The sequence below is a fragment of the Oryza glaberrima genome, chromosome 1 (assembly GCF_000147395.1).
Source record: "Oryza glaberrima chromosome 1, OglaRS2, whole genome shotgun sequence".
NCBI lineage: Eukaryota > Viridiplantae > Streptophyta > Magnoliopsida > Poales > Poaceae > Oryza > Oryza glaberrima.
The window spans coordinates 18,772,006-18,786,185 of record NC_068326.1 but is presented as its reverse complement, the minus strand read 5'-3'; positions in this window follow the sequence as shown (position 1 = coordinate 18,786,185).

Sequence of the window (14,180 nt, the reverse complement as noted above, 5' to 3'; positions counted from 1 at the left end):
GTTATGGTATGGTTGCTATAAGTGTGACTGAGAAATATTTGAATCAAGGGAAGTATAGTGATTTGATTTTTCAGGTAAAATCATACAAATTCGTAGTATCTCGTCAAAATTTTGCGTAAAATACGACTTGTACTAATTTATGCTCTAGTAACATTCCCTTTATATGTTCTGAGCTCGCAATGAACTCTAGCAAATGCGATTTATACAAGGTGGGGGGGGGGGGGGGGGGGGGCCTTGGAGAGGGTATGCGAGAAAAGAATGGAGAAAGTTCAATAGGTATAGATGGTTATGCTGCTATATTGGAGATAGGTGATGAAGATGACGACATTGTTATGTTGGAGAAGGGCAATGAGATCAGTGTAGTAGCGTTCCGTCATCGGATCGTGAGACAGGCGTAGGTAGGATGTGTGTACATCATAGGTGAATTTAAGAACTAACTTTGTCATGAGAAATTATTTATATTGTTAATCCAATTTATTACTAGCTTGTATTGCAAATCTATGCCTCTCTATCAGATGATATTATTGGTGTAGTGGAGGAGTTTGGATCCATTCGCTAGACTTCAGATTCTGATATCTATAAATATGACTATGAGTTAGCATAGGGTGCTATGGAGCACAAGTGCACAACATGAATGACTACCGAAATTTTGATAGTTTAATCCTTTTAGAAAAATTATTTAAAGAATAGACAGTGCTAAAAACTTATTGTAAAAATAGACCAAAACCTCGGTGCCATGAGCCTTGGCAATGACCTCTCACCCTTAGCGCTGAGACTCATGACGTTGAGTTTTATACTTGTTAAAAAGTTTCAAAGCTACTTCTTCTCATAAAGAATCAAGTAGCCTACTGTAGTAGAAAATGGACTCCTCTCCAATCCAAAGATATTGTGTTTGATTCCCACTCTCTCCACCCTTTTTTTTTTTCGTCCGAACGCATCGCCCCACACAGCCTTCAGTGGGGTTCAAACCCGGTTCTCTAGCTTAGGTTTGCGTATGTTTACCAGTTACCACCACACTCTATTCCATACTAGATAACTCTATTACCATTTTAATTTATTTCGTTATAAGGTCCGTGCCATGGGCACCAAAAGTAGGTCACTATTTATTTATAAAAATAAGGTTTTCAAAAGATTAAGTTATCGGCAAGTAACCGAAGTAATACTACTCCCTCGTCCTATTTTAAGTGCAGTTTTGGATTTCTGTATCCAATGTTTGACTTATCGTCTTATTTTAAAAAAAATTATGTTAGTACTTAAAAAAATTGTGTAAATATAAAAAACGAAAAGTTGTGCTTAAAGTACTTGGGATAATAAAGTAGGTCAAAAATAATAATAATAATTCTAAAATTTTTTGAATAAGACAAGTGGTCAAACAACACAAGTAAAAACTCAAAATCCCTTATATTATGAAACGGAGGGAGTAGACGATAAAACATGAATAGTGTTTTATGCATGACTTATTTTTTAAAGTTTTCAAATAAATGAAAAATCAACTATTGAACACATAAACCCAAAACTATAATTAAAATAGGACGGAGAGAATACTTTTTTGTTCTATAATACTTCAAATTGATGCCATTTCAAACCATACCATTTTTTGGTAGAGTTGCCAAATATATGCATTCATTTAGATTATTGCCAAACTTTGATAAATATATAAGAAACCCTGCTAAAATTTTGGTAATATTGTCAAATTGCCAAATTTTAGCAATTTCAAAACTTGGTAAGGTTTATTTTGGCGTCTAAATAGCCCTTCATGTCCCTTTGTTGGCAGTAGGGACTTGCGGGTCTCTTTTGCTCCTCTCTGTCACAGGCTCACAGGTCAAAACCGGCTGTATCTACCACTGCCACTGCCATGGAAGGACCTCCTTTCTGCCTCCTGGTGCAGCCGTAGTTTCCTTTCCTGCTTTGCTGCTTGTGGTGATGACTGATGATGCAGTAGCCATGTAGGGTCTCCCAAAAGGGCACAACCCTTTTTGATCCTTTCTCCGGTAAAAAGTGGTGAAGGATGCGGTCTCCGGTCCATTCGCAACCGCAACGATATCAACGATGGTCCTGTTTGGATTCGGAGGGCTATTAAATAGCCCTCCGGAGTCTTATTATTTAGGAGTATTAAACGTAGATTTCTGACAAAACTTATTTCATAACACCTAGTCTATTTTGCGACACGAATCTAACGAGGTATATTAATCCATGATTTGCTACAGTGATGCTACAGTAAGCAGCCGCTAATCATGGATTAATATACACCATTAGATTCGTCTCGCAAAATAGCATAAGTATTATGGAATCGGTTTTATCGGTAATCTACGTTTCATACTTCTAAATATCAAGATTTCGGAGGGGTATTTAATAGCTCGAAGGATCCGAACAAGTCCGATATCCTCTCCATGACTGGTAGTGCTACTTTCTCAAGAGCACCGGTAGCATGTACCATCCACGTTCAGCTTGCTCCCAAAATCATACTTCTGTATTGGCGATTCTCAGATATTTGTCTCCTATGCAATTTCAGTAGTATATATATACATATAAACTCTCCCTCTTATATTCTCTATTGAAAAATGTAGGACATATTTTGTTGTTTGTTTAGAATAAGGTTTTGACCAACAATTAGTAGAGTGGGACATAATTTTTCTGACACAAGATTTGGTGTTAGATTCATATCCAAAAGTACTTCACTTATGTAATACTTTTGTACTATCACATTAGTGATTATTAGTAAAGCCATGGTTGGCTTATCATAACGACACAAAATACGCTTATATATTTGTCAACAGAGGGAGTATATGAATATGCAACATGTAATGTGATTATTATTGCTAGGGATCTTTTTTAGAAAATACTCCCTCTGTCTCTAAATATTTGATGCTGTTGACTTTTTTAAACATGTTTGACCACTCATATTATTCAAAAACTTTTGTGAATATTATTAAAAAAACTTGAGTGGTAATAGTATATTTAACAATGAATCATATGATAGGAAAAGAATTAATAATTACTTAAATTTGTTGGATAAGATGAACGGTTAAATATGTTTAAAAAAGTCAACAGCGTTAAATATTTAGGGATGGAGGAAGTAGGAGTGAGGGAGGTATATCCTTTTATTTTTGGGTAAAAAGGTATTAGAATAGTTAGAAATGGGTACAACGAAAGAATGGTGTATACATGTTGGTTGTAGATGTTGGCCGGATTGATTGATTTCGATTATAATAATCTATATAACAAATGGATATGCAACTAATAATCAACTTGATAGAGTAACTAAACCAAATTGATCAATACGACCAGCCATTATCTACCATCATTGGAATAAATTAAAACCACCGTAGAATCTGGTAGTTTTAAGAGTGGTGTTCATCCGGTTTTGAAAGCCGAGGATGAAAAGAAAGTGGTTTTTTTTGGGTTCAGGACAAAAATTAGAGTTAGAAAGGATTATGATAAAAATGGATTTAAAAAATAGTTCAAGAGTTAAAAATAAGCATTGCCCTTGATAAACACCTTTTTTTCAGTTTGTAAATGAATGGATTATATTATTTCTACTGTTAATTACGTTGGCAGTAGTAGAACTAAAGTACTTAGCTATATTTATGGCACTATATTTTCTAAAAAAAATTCAATATTTCATTGAAAATGATATACATTTACACTACAATTATATTGTAACATTCAAAACTTATGCTGTAAATTTGAATAGTTAAGCTATATTCTTTTTCTAATACACTATATAAAAGAACTAGTATAAAAAAATCAACTGATTACCCATTTGAAAGAGGGGATATAAGAGATAGGAGTATATTTATATATAAAGAAGAGGTAGCAATCATATAAGAAAAAAAAAGACTAGTATTAAGTAAAAAAAGACGGTGCTATATGTTGAAGTTTGAGATCGCGACTATGGTATTTGGATGGTATGGGGATCGTTGGTACCAGGGTATATGCGAGATTGAGGTAAAAGAGTTGGAGACAGGGATTTTTATACAGGTTCGGGCCACTTATCCGACAGGTAATAGCCCTACATCCTATTTATATGGGATTGATATAGAAAACCACATAATACAATAATTGGAACAACCTATCTAGCTGTGGTCGACTTGGCGGTATGGATGACCAACTCGTAGTCGACGACAGGGTAGTCTTCCTCCTCGAATCCGCACTCGGCAAGATAAAAAATCGGATGGAGTATGTCTAGGCTAATCTCTGATGTTGATATCCGGCGGCATGTCTTGGCTTGTATTGATCTATGTTGATCTTGTGGCTCTTGTTCAAGTAAAACTAGGGAAACTAATATGGATACAATCCGAGTAGTACTTGTCGTTTCCATATAGAACTTTATTTGTCCTTCGTTATCCAGAACTCCTTCTATATACGAGGTATGATTCCGTACAAGACTTGGTATGTGGTGGACCTTGCCGAGTTTAGTCAACTACTATTAGGTATGTGGTATCCATAACTATGACACTATATCTATTATATACTAAAATTCCATTAAACTTCCTACAAACGCTCTCATGCTGCCACATGGTGCTCTAAAAACGCTCTCAAGCTGCCACATAGCGCTATAATAAAATAGAAAAAAAACTTAAAAATTCTGAAAAAAAAGAAAGAAAATCTAGCCCTCGATTTTCATTTTAAGTTGGTGGCCCATTAGTTTACACCATTAGATTAGATCTATTTATAAATAGTAATCTATCCCTCCTAATTTACCGAGTAATACTTTCCATAAAAAATTGACCAGAAAAGGCTGAGAAGGCATACGTACGTACAAATTAACAACCATGACCGAGAAAAGAAGAAACGATATACGGCAAAAAAAAAATACTGTATACGTACGTACTTCTGGAAATTAAAAAAATATATATCGCTTTCTTTAAACTTGGATTTTCACTTCCGCTGTATTTTTTTATGACGGCCAACGTTAAATATTTAGTGAAACTACCGAAAGAAAACAACGCTCTTTAATCTGGATTTTCTGTTATGCTTCCTTTGTTTTATTATTTTTTATATATTGATGACCAACGTCATATATTTGGTGAATGTGGTAGTTTAAGAAAAATATATTATTTCACAAACATACACATCCAAAAGTAGATCTATAATATAATATAAATATCAAATAAATGTATCGTTTCACACTATTATTGTTGAGTATAGATAGAATTTATTTTCATCAATGGGCCTATATTGATAGTTCAAGATGAAATAATGAGTAATTAAAATATTACTCAGGGCATTGTTAAAAACACAATAAAAAATGTATTTTCTAAAAATATGTCGCATGTTTTTCTCGCTAAACACGGTCAGAATTTTAGCCGTTAATGACTCAATATACGCTTTTGTTTTGTACATATTTTTATTTTTTAAGTACATAAGTAACAAATTTAGGTTGAGTTGTAAAGTGCTTATCAGATTGGCTCCCTCATTTATCTTGAGCATGTTCTCCAAACTACTAAATTGTGCATGTTGTGCAAATACATTCTATACATTTTTTTATAAAAAAACTATTTTCATTTTTGTAATATTCAATACTTAATTAATCATGCGTTAATGACCTATATTGTTTTGTGTGCCCTACGTAAGCTCAACCAATGAGATCGAATGTAGCCTAAGTAGAGATAAATTAGATTATTTACTATAAAATTTAAAATTAAAGAACCAAGTTAACTATATTATTAAAAAACTTCATTACTTCGGATTATATATAGTCTATGGACTAGCTGTTCACTAATCCATACATTTTTAAGAAAAAAATCAAATTGATTTTAGCGTCCCTTCCCTCTCTCTTAGCTACAAAACTAAAACAGAAACAATCAATAATATTGGAAATCTTTTAGAAACACAGCCTGCACGCACTCTACCCCTTTAGTACCTCTAAAAGAATGAGCCGGCACATTTTGAGATTAAAGAAGTTACCACAATCAATAATATTGGAAATCTTTTAGAAACACAACCTGCACGCACCCTACCCCTTTAGTACCTCTAAAAGAATGAGCCGGCATATTTTGAGATTGAAGAAGTTACCACGACGTCTCGCTGTTGATGGGTACGTCACCTACCACTGAAAGAATAATTAGTCGTAAATGCCAATACCCATGTCAAATCTAGGACATGAACCTGGGTGGGCAAGTTCCACCACAAGAAACCTAACCAGATGAGGTGCGCTCACTTCACAATAATGTTGGATGTTAAAACAACCATAATTTTTAAACTACATTTCTGCAATACTCCTATGCCTTTTAAACCAGTAAACTATTAGTTATAATCGTTAGATCTATCTTACATAAAAAAATAAGAATGTATTCATGGCACATGATATTTTCAAAATATTACTGCACAATTATATGTTGTTGTTATCGTATTCATGGTAGGCTGCATAAAGCCTATCACCCGCTCTACATAAAATGTTCATATATGATCGCCTCTCAAACTACATCAATCATATTAGACTATATAAACCCAAACATTTAGTGGAGTTTCATCTTCCACCTAATTAATCCTTTAATGAACTATGATAATAGATATGCAATTTCAAAAACACCTTATTTTTACTTTAGTTGACATGTTTTCTAAAAAAAATAAGTCTACCTTAATTTCAAATGATAAAGAAGATTATAAATAATTGCTGAGAGATATTATTTAAATATGATACAATATAAAACTAATAGGTTAGAAAATTATAAAAGCAATTAATGCCGATGAAAACAATTTATGGAGAAATCATGGTAGATGTTCTCTGTTTAATATTTCACTCTTATAAATATCTTAAAGAGTAAAATGCACCGGCGGTTCTTAAACTTGTCGGGAGGTTTCACTTAGATCCACGAACTTGCAAAGAGCACATCGAGATCTCTAAACTTGGTTTATTGTATCATCCCAGTCCAAAGCCGCGTTTGATCGTGGTCTTGCCTACGTGGCACGCCACGTGAACGATGACATGTAATTTTTTTATTTTTTTTCTCCCTTCTTCCTTCTTTTTTCACCACTGTGACAACTCTTCCCCTTGTGCCGCCTCTCACCACCGAGAAAAAAGAAGGAAGAAAGAGAAAAAAGAAGGAGAAAGAGAAAAAAATAAAAAAAATTCCATGTCATTGTCCACGTGGCGTGCCACGTAGGCAAGACCATAGTCAAATGCGGCTTTAGACCGGAATGATACAATAAACCAAGTTTAGGGACCTTAATGTGCACTTTGAAAGTTCGTAGATCTAAGTGAAACCTCCTGACAAGTTTAAGGACCGCTGGTGTATTTTACTCTATCTTAAACTTAGCATACGACACATCCGCGCGAATGCGCGGGCTACCTTCCTAGTTTCTAGAAAAACTGTATAGAATACTACTCCCTTCGTTTCACAATGTAATTAAGTCATTCTAGCTGTTTAGATTCATTAACATCTGAAAAGTAGAATGACTTACATTGTAAAACGGAGGTAGCAGAAGATATAGTAAAAGTACTAAATATGTTCACTCTTACCCTTTTTTAAAAAAAATATTTCTCTCCTCTTAATTATCAACTCCAAAACACACATTAATTCGTACGTGAGACACAAAGCAAGTTAGTAAAAACAAATTAGCTATTGGACATGCTCCAATAAAAAATATATCCTCCGTTTAAATTAATGCATTGCAAACTCAATCACCGTTATGCATGCAGACCGAGGCCTCGAAACAATAATGCTTTCATTAATCAACCAGACATGCATATATACATTTATTAGGTGATTTTCCGCGCTTTACTATAGAAATTCCTATTTAACTTTTAATATTTTTTAATAATCGAGCTAAAGTAAAAAAATATATTAGTTATTAACAACAAATAAAACTGGTTTGATAAACTATGTTCAAAGATAAATACATTTAGTAGACTTTGAATAATTAAGATTGTAGATGAGATATCCCTCACTTTGATTATATGGATGAATATATGTTAAGGATCATAAAAATGATGGATATATATGTTAAAAATATTGTAAAAAATAATGTGAAAGAAGATGATTGGATGTTGATTCGTAGAATTCAATGAATTATAGATGATGTTACATGCTTGCATAAGTTTTGTATGTAATTATTGCTAGTAGATGATGAGGTGACATGTTTGTATGTTGAGCTTTAGAATTAGTGGGTTATAATTTTTCGTGAATATAATTACTTTGTCTAACTACAAAACTGCATTCCTACTGTGAAAAAGTGCGTGTTTGCTCGAGTGCGAACGACGCAAATTGAGATCCCAACACATTGGACGTATCTGTCACATCTCTCTTGCATAAAATTAAACAATTAGCAATACGTTTTCATTGATTGAGGAGCACAAACCGGCCGGTACGTACCCTGATATGGGCCACGGCCATTAATTGTTTTTTTTCCCTCTCTTACAGCACTCTCGAGTTCTTGAAGCAGCTGTAGTTCGTTGGAAAAAGGTGAGGGGCACATGCATACATCGATCGTCCCCAGCTGCATCAACTTTACAGCGTTGCCAGGACGAACAAGCTTTTAGTTTTAGAGCTCATCATCGGCTGCATTTGTCAGTTGTTGATTGCTCCAGCATTGCCAATATGTAGTTTAGTTTTGACGATTGATCAATCTTTTCTCCTGGAGCTCTAAAATTTATATATACAGGTCACTACTAGAAAACGTATTTTTTTCAGACGGACTAAACAGGTTTTTACAGGCGGAGAACTGGTCCACCTGCAAATGAACAACTGTGAAAATGGTTGATTTTCATAGACGGACAACTGGTCCACCCACGAAAATAGCTCCCAGCATTAAAAAAATAGGCAGCCACCGCCCACCGCCGTTTCGGCCGGTAGCAGCAGCTACCCATTCTCCTCCCATTCCCCAATCCAGATTCACCATCAAACCAAATCAAATACACAAAAGCATCAGAGATCAAACCAAATCATTCACAACCAAATCAAACGCATTACAAATTTTCGCATGGACGTCGCCGTCGCACGGATGCACCCCGAGCGCCGTCCGCCCCACCGGCCACCGGCCTCCCCCCATCCCCTCCGGCCAGATCTGGGAGGGAGGGAGGGAGAGGAGCCGCCGCCGGCCGGTCCGCCCCGCGCGCGACGCCACGCCCCACCGCCGGTCCGCCCTTCGCCGCTGGCCGCCGGCCTCCCCCCTCACTCATCCGCCCAGATCTGGGAGGGAGGGGGGAGGGGAGCCGCCGCCGGATGCCCCGCGCCGCGCCGCCGCCAGTCCGCCCTTCGCCACCGGCCGCCGGCCTCCCCCTCCCTCCTCTGGCCAGATCTGCGAGGGAGGAAGGGAGGGGAGCCGCCGCTGGCCGCCCCGCGCGCGATGCAAGTCCGCCCTTCGCGGCCGACCGCCAGCCTCCCCCCTCCCCCCTCCGGCTAGATCTAGGAGGGAGGGAGGGAGGGGACCCGCCACCGGACGCCCCGCGCCGCCCCGCTGCCGGTCGACGGGATCCGCTGCCGCCGGGAGCCGGGAGCTACCGCCGCCTCTGGCCGAGGAGAGGAGAGGGGAGGGGAGGGGAGAGGAGAGGTGTGGAGGTGAGGGGGAAGGGGAGGGACGCGGGAGAGAGGGAGTGAGGGAGTGAGGGAGAAGGGACTTAGAAAAAATCGCTCCTAGGTTGGCTCTATTTATATTCCAAGTTTATTTTCACAGGCGGACCACTTAAGAGGTCCGCCTGCGAAAATAGATTTCCGCAGCTGGACATCCAGCTTTACCCCGGTTTGTATTTTTGTAGGCGGCTATTTGGCTCCGAGGGTTATGTCCGCTTGCGAAAATAAATACCCAACATCGGCGAAAATGCTTTTTCTAGTAGTGGGTGCTTCAATCTTTTCAAGGAGGCACCTATGCTACTAAGGCGGAGACAGTGATTTAGCAAGAGTAGTACTGAATTGAACCATGTAGCTAGGCTTAAGATGTTATTGATATTTCTACTTAAAATTTAGCGTTTTGCGTTGCAACTTTTTCGGCCCATACAGGATTCAAGCCTATACTACTAGAAAAATGATTTTTCATATTTTTATGATTTTTTTCAAGCAAACTATAAAATCATCGTTTGTAAAAATAATTAAAGATACCATAAATATAATCCCGCATGCGTAAATTGATTTTCCAGGTGGACCTTTTAAAGGTCCGTCTAGAAAAATAAAAGTATTTTTGTAGGCGGACCCCTTAAAAGATCCGCCTGGTATCTTAAGAGATCCGCTTGACTCTCAAATCCGGCTGGAGAGGAGAGGGGAGAGGGCATTGGTGGCGGCAGCTACTGGCGGTGGCAGCGGTAGCATCTACCTCGACGCGGCTCCCCTCCCCTCCCTCCCTCCTAGATCTGGCCAAAGGGGGGAGGGGGAGGACGGCGGCGGTGGCGGCTCCCCTCCCTCCCTCCCTCCCAGATCGGGTCGAAGGGAGAGGGGGAGGACGGTGGCGGCGACGGCGACGGCTCCCTTTCCTCCTCCCAGATTCGGCCAGAGGGAGAGGGAGGGCGGTGACAGCGGCGGCTCCCCTCCCTCCCTCCTAGATCCATTTGAAAGGGGAGGGGAGAGGGTGGCAGCAGCACCCCTACAGCGGGCACGGGGCTCCCCTCACCTCCCCTCCCTCTCCCTCTCCCTCCCAAAACCGTAACCCTAGATCCGGCTGGAGGTGGGAGGGCTGAGGTGGCGGCGCGGCCGGAGGTGGGTAGGGCTGGCGCGGCCGTGCGGGTGGGGTGGTGGCGATTTTTTTTGTTCGCACAAAATATTTTCGCAAGCGGGTGGCTATACCGCCCGCGAAACTAATTTATTTTCACAAGTCTTTGCATACAGGCGGGCCTTCCCCTGTCTAAGAAAACAATTTTTGGCTGCATGGGAAAACGATTTTTGTAGTAGTGTTATACTTTCGACGTTTAAAATGTGTTTCAAAATATATTTTTTTTCTAGATACTAGTTTCCCCCACCAACCAACCCACATTTAAACTTTTACCTAATATTATATCGAATCACTTTACACTTCTCAACGACCACTCATTTTCCGAGTAACATCATAGTATTTGTTTTGATTTTTAATATCTTAAAATAATGTTAGAAGTGCTTATATTTTAGAACGAAATAAGCTACACCGAAAGACATGGATATGTAAGTGCTATATATCAGCAAAGATTTCATAGGTATTCAGCGCAATACACCAACCAATTCAAACCCAAATATTTAAGTTGAAGAGAGATGATAAAAAAATAATGTATTACTCTAGTGATAAAATGACAATGTATCAACCTACCAAAATAAAAGTAGGTATATCGACAGTAGTTTGTTGGCAATCTAGTACGTATGGGCATTTCGTGATATGAAATCCCTATATATATTTACGTGCTACTGGACGGCATCAAAAGTTGTATATTGATATGTTGATTTTTTTTCCCTAGCTAGGTTTGTGGGCATATATATTTATACCATTGGTCTAACTAAGCCCGACTCAAATACGATTTGATCGGCAGTGGACTTATCTCCAAATAAACGAAAATTACACACCTGCCTAATTACAGCAATTATTTCCAAAATTAAATCTAAAACAAGTCTAATCAGCCCGATTCACTTCCCAACTGAACCAATTCTTCTTACGGCGTCAATTCCTCTTGTTGGTCCGTTTTGACCAATGCTTATATCCAAATCTTACCGTTAACACATACTCCCTCCGTAGTAAAGGAAGTCAGTTAGGACAATGTTTAAGTCAAACCTTGGGAATATAAATTATGAATAACTCTCAAGTTGTTGAGTTTGAAAATGTAAAAAATATATTCGAATATAAATTATGAATAACTCTCAAGTTGTTGAGTTTGAAAATGTAAAAATTATATGAATATATTGGTCTTGAAAAATATTTTCATAAATGTATGCATATATCACTTTTCAATAAATATTTTTACACAAACAAGAAATCAAAGTTGTGTTTTTGGAGACCGTGTCGCTGTCCAAAACGATTTCCTTTACGAGTACGGAGGGAGTACGTCGTGGTAGCCTGGTAGGAACATAGATTGGTATATCTGTACGTCACTTGTGTGATTTCTCTCCTCTCCTCCCACTACTGGAAAACTGATCTTTGCTCAGTCGCCCCAAAACCACAGTAGTCCCGGTTATAAAAAGAACCTTTAGTCCCAGTTTAAAACCCCATAGTCATTTTACGATCTTTAGTCCCGGTTTGTGACACCAACCGGGACTAAAGATCACCACTTTAGTCCCGGTTAGTATTACTAACCGGGACTAAAGATCTCCTAGATCTTTACTCCCGGTTGGTATTACCAACCGGGACTAAAATCACGCGTAGTATATAATCCCTATTCCCTATCCTCACCCCCACAACCGGCCTCTCCTCTCCTCGGATCCATCTCCCTCTCCTCCTCCCCTTCCTCCTCCCATCCCGGCCCTTTCCTCCCCCTCCTCCCTTCCCATCCGATGCCCAGCGAGCGTCGCCTCCTCCCCCTCCTCCCTTCCCGCACGCATTAGGCGGGGCCGCGCCCGGCAGGGCCGCACGCGGTAGGCGGCCGGCGGGGCCACGCCCGGCGAGTAGCGAGCGGCGGCAGGCGGCGCTACCGGCATTCATTCTTTTTTTCTTTTTTTTTTACAATTTGTGATTCACTGAGATATATAATTTTGTGATTTGTTGCATGGATCTGAGATGTATAATATGTGATGTATTTGGTTTGTGTGTAATTTTTTTAAGATTTGTGATGTATTTATTTTTTGTGTACAAGTAACTTAAGATTTGTGATGTGAATGTTTTGGGATGTTACTTTGATTTGGGGTTTGATTTGGGAATATGCATCCCACTCGATTTGGGAGAAAATACATAGATTAAACTCTGGCTAAAAAATAATGAAAAAAAAGAAAAGGAGACCTAATGGGACTGCCGCTACCCTCTCTTTAGTCCAACTAGGACTAAAGATAGGTATCTTTAGTAAAGATCGATCTTTAGTCCCGGTTATTTCACCCGGGACTAAAGATAGCGATCTTTAGTCCCGGATTCGTAGTCCCGGTTGGATAACCGGGACTAAAGGGGGGTTATGAACCGGGAGTACAAAGGGTTTCTCCACCAGTATCCCCCTCCCTCCCCTCCCCCCTCCTTAACCTTGTCAAGCGATTCTTGCATCGCCCTCCACTTGGTGGCCGTTGCCCTTACGCTTACAAGGCCCGCTAGGCCATGTTGTCGCACCCAGGGTTTACATTACCGTCGGTAACCGTGCGGTTACCGCATTTACCGCCCGTACCGTGGGGATACGGTAATAGAAAAACCGCGGTAACCTCCTTAAAGTCAAATAAATTTATACGGTTTCGTACGGTTTTTCACGGTTATCGTGGTTACCGCACAGTATCCGTGCTTACCACCAGGGCGCGGTAACCCCGGCCCCGGCGGTTTGGAAACCCTCACACCCCTCCATCTTTGGCTCCGGTGCCACCACATCACTATCATCTTTCGTCTTTGGGAGTTCTAGCCGTTTGGATGCACCGGCTCCTACCCATTTCAACAACATGTCCTACTGCCAACACCAGCCCACTGCGGCCTTCCTATTCTCCTGCGGCCAAGGAGGCTCCATGGCCACTAGCCCACTGCCAGGCCACCACCATTCCGACCATCCTTCTAAGCTAGGAAACACCTTTCATCTTTCTACCCATAAATGATAAGTCAAATAATTTATGCAAAGCCAAAATATAAATCACGGAGTAAATCATAATAAAGTTAGAAATTTGTTTAATTTTCCTCCCGAAATAGGTCGAGTGATGTATAGTTTTTTCAAAGAGCCATGTAACCGTCCATATTGGTTGTTTCCTAACCCATACACTGGGAGGCTAGGTGCATGCTTCCTGCTTGCCATATTGACCCGGCCGGCCTAGCTTCATCATTCGAATGCACAGCAAACCAGAGACAAATATAATTAAGCCGCTCGATCAGCGTATTATACGAGAGGATTTGTGCGTTGTAGAAGCTTTCAGAGCAAGCATAATGGCACATTCTAAGAAGCAACTGCGATTAGATAATAGAGTTTACAAGTTTCGAAAGATTTGCGGGGCAACTCAGCTTGTTCTGCATCCGAGCTAGCTGTTGCAACTAGCGAGACAACTAGCTGGCCGGCCTAGCTACTAGACAGTGTCAACTGTCAAAGTAGTGTTAATTAGATTTCGTTGTTTTATTTTATATGGAAAATAAATGGTCCCAGCTTGCTTGGGATGATATAATTATTCGAAATGATCGCA